This window comes from Pistacia vera, unplaced genomic scaffold (genome assembly GCF_008641045.1).
Source record: "Pistacia vera cultivar Batoury unplaced genomic scaffold, PisVer_v2 Contig75, whole genome shotgun sequence".
NCBI lineage: Eukaryota > Viridiplantae > Streptophyta > Magnoliopsida > Sapindales > Anacardiaceae > Pistacia > Pistacia vera.
This window is the reverse complement of record NW_022196612.1, coordinates 182,121-186,214: the sequence shown is the minus strand read 5'-3', so window position 1 is coordinate 186,214 and position 4,094 is coordinate 182,121.

Here is a 4,094-nt window from a genome sequence, read left to right as displayed (position 1 = left end):
ATGAAAATGTTAGAAACATTGACATTGGTTAAAGCCAACTCAAGTGAGAAAGAAAGGGCTCAAAAGTTGTTGGAAAGAACTATTGTAGATAGGAAGGGTGTTTGTCCTCACTGTGGGAATCCCAGCCACTGGAGGAAACATAGCAAGGCCTTCTTAGAAAAAAGGAAGAAGAATGTTACTTCTTCGTCAGGTACGTTCTTCATTGAGATCAACTTCTCCCATTAACATCTTGGGTCCTTGACACAAGATTTGGTACTCACATTTGTTCTAATGTGCAGGAACTACGACAAAGTGGATTGCTCGCCGAGGGAAAGGTGGACCTATCAGTTGGAAATGCAGCACGTGATGCTACATTAGCTGTAGGATCTTATCGTCTGATTTTGCCTACGGGCTTGTTTCTTGGAACTTGTGGATTATTATGATATTTCTTCAGTTTTTAGAAATTATATTTCTGTGTGCACATAGGACAAGTGATAATATTACTTTACTAATGGATTGTTGTCCTTGAGTATAAATAATATTCTTTATGGAACTGTTTCATAATAATATGTTCCTAAGATATACAATAAGGATATACTCAAAATAACAACTATGCCAACTGTGGAAGGTTGAGTTAAACATACCTGAAGGAATGTGGGATAGTATCAAAACTCACCTCTTTGTATACACCCCAAAATAGTGGTGTGTCTGAAAGGAGGAATAGAACCTTACTTGAGATGGTTAGGTCCATGATGAGTTCTTATGATTTGCCCACATAATTCTGGGGTTATGTCCTAGAGTCTATGACTCACGCATTGAACCATGTATCGTCAAGGTCTATTGATAACACTTCATATGAACAATAGAGAGGGCGAACGCCCAACTTGTCTTATCTAAGGATTTGGGGTTGTGAAGCTTATGTCAAGAAATTAACTTCGAATAAGCTGGGCCCGAAATCCTGCAAATGTATAATTGTGGGGTATCTTGATAAGACCAAAAGATACTATTTCTACAATCTAGAAGAGTGCAAAATTTTTGTCGCTCGTATTGGTGTCTTTCTGAAAAAGAAATTTTTCTAAGAAGTACTAGTGGGAGAAAAGTAAATTTCGATAAAGTCTTAGAACCACAAGATACATTAGACGAAGGATGGGAAGATGTGCCACAAAAAGTGGTTGAACATCATGAGGAGGTTACTCCACAATTTGTGGATCAAAGTGAACCACCTTAGGTAGCACAAGAGCTACGTAGGTTTGGGAGAGTATGTCGTGAGCATGAGAGATATGGTTATCTCGTAACTCAACATGGTGACATACTAGTCTACCAAGACAATGAACCTAGAACCTACGAAGATGCTATATCGGATCCATATTCTGTTAAATGGCTTTAAGCCATGAAATCTAAGATGGACTCCATGTACCAGAGCCAAGTATGGTCTCTGGTGGATCCACCTGAAGGAACAAAACCCATAGGGTGTAAGTGGGTCTTCAAGAAGGAGATTGACATAGATGGCCAGGTGCATACTTATAAGGCACGACTGGTTGCCAAAGGTTTCAAACAAATTCATGGAATTGGCTATAAAGAAACTTTTTGCCAGTTGACGTGATTAAATCCATCCCGATTATGCTTGTGATTGCTGCATATCATGATTATGAAATTTGGCAAATGGATGTGGAAACGGCTTTCCTGAATGAAAAACCTTGAAGAGGATGTGTATATAACACAATCTGACGGTTTCATTTTTGATGGACAAGCTAATGACTATGAGATTTGGCAAATGGCTTTCTTGAATGGAAACCTCGAAAAGGATGTGTATATGACACAACTCAATGGTTTCATTCTTGATGGACAAGCTGATAAGGTATGCAAGTTGCAGAGGTCCATATATGGACTCAAGCAAGCTTCAAGGAACTGGAATATTCGTTTTGATGAAGCCGTAAAAGAATTCGATTTTATCAAGAACGAAGATGAGCCCTGTGTTTACAAGAAAGTAAATGGGAGTGTAGTGGCATTCTTGGCATTGTATGTGATGACATACTTTTGATCAAGAATGATATACCAAACTTGCAATCGGTAAAGACTTGGTTATCCAAGTGCTTATCCATGAAGGACTTAGGAGAAGTAACCTACATCCTCAGAATAAGGATCTACTAAGATAGATCGCGTAGGTTGCTCGACCTGAAGTCAGAGTACATACATAGACAAGGTATTGAAGAGATTCAGTATGGAAGAATCCACGAAGGGATTTCTTCCGATGAGAAATGGTGTTTATCTCTCTAAGCATATGTGTCCTAGACCACACGATAAGGGAGATAGAATGAAGAGGATCCCATTTGCGTCAGCAATTGGATCCATCTTGTATGCTCGAATTGATCGATGTCGTGATTGCATGCTCGGACTGATATCTCATGTGCATTAAGCACTTGTAGTATATATCAATCGGATCCAAGTGAGCAATGTGATGTTATATACTCAGATTGATGTCTTATGTGCATTCATCACTAGTAGAAGATATCAATCAAATCCAAGTGAGCGACATTGGATGAGTGTCGAGGACATCCTTAAGTACCTAAAAAGGACTAAGGATATGTTCTTGGATTAGAGGGGAAGATGAGCTCACTGTAAAAGGATATAGTGATGCTAGTTTCAAAATGGATAAAGATGATTTTCGCTTGTAATCTGGGTTTGTATTTTATCTCAATAAAGTTGTAATGAGCTGGAAGAGCTCAAAGCAGAGTACTGCAGCAGATTCTACAACTGATGCTAAGTATATTGTAATATTTAATGCAGCTGTGTAGGCGGTTTTGATTAAGAAGTTCATTTCTTAACTTGATGTGGTTCCAAGCATTGCTGATCTAGTAAAGTTCTACTACGATAACAATGGAGCCATTGTTGTGGCTGAGGAATCACGGTCTCACCAGTTTTCCAAACACTTACTTAGTTGTTTCAATCTAATCTAAGAAATAGATTGGAAAGGGAATGCGCAGATTTGCAAAATACCTACTAACCCACTATTGAAGTTTCTATTGTAGCAGAAGCATGATGGGCACTAAGTGTAATTCGATATTAAATACATGAATGATTGGCTCGTTGGAGTAGGTGCCCTAAAGCCAATCAATTATTGTAGAATTGACTCTTTGTAATAATGTTTATTAATCAATAAAAATGCATTTTCTACTGTATCATGTAAATCATATCTGTATGTATTGATATATGTCCTTGGGATGGTAGAACCGTGACAAGGGTATCAAGTGTTTCAAATCTTGATAGTGAGAACCTTATGATCACATATGGTGGCCATTCTAGAAATGTTTGTAGCCCTAGTATTATTTTGACCAAGGACACAAATAATTTGGTAGGGCTATCATAGTGTTGAACGACCCTGTCGAAAGGTGACTGATCTCTCTTATCAAGGTTTTTTGTCGATAACCTGGTGCAACACATGGGTGCTTGCTATAAGCAAGTTCACTGGACTGAAACCACCAGAGGATTCCATATACATGGTAACCCCAATGTCTATGGAACAAATCCTCTAACAAATGATGGTGCATGTGATCTTTAGACTTGAGATCATTGGAGTGCCTTGTTCACCGATTGGTGTAGTTTGACACTACCCTAACGTAGTTCTATTCAGAGCTATCAATACGGTAGTGATTGGCTGCATTGAGGAGTGTATCAAGACTATGGTGGATCGACAAAGGATTCATCACTCCTAGCTACGAGAGAAGTTATCTCACTACACAATTTAGTAAATGGCAATGACACCAAATCTGTGGTCACAGTGAGATTGAGTTGTTGCTCAATCCAATGTATTTATCCAGTCATTGGTCTAGTAACTGAATACAAAGATATCGAGGGTAACTGAGGTTGACACTATTTCTATACCTCAGTCTCGATGAGATAACAGATGATGAAAGGATTTGATTGCATGGTAACCATATCATTGATAGGTAGTTATTTCGCTGAATCCGAATCTATCGGGTGGCCATGATGCCTTGCTAGGGGCCAATCTTGGTCTATGTATAGTGAGACGATTAATTGGTGTTAATCACGAGACTACTCGATATCGATATGATGAGGAGCCTACGGGTCACACACTTAAAAGATAATTTAAGAAT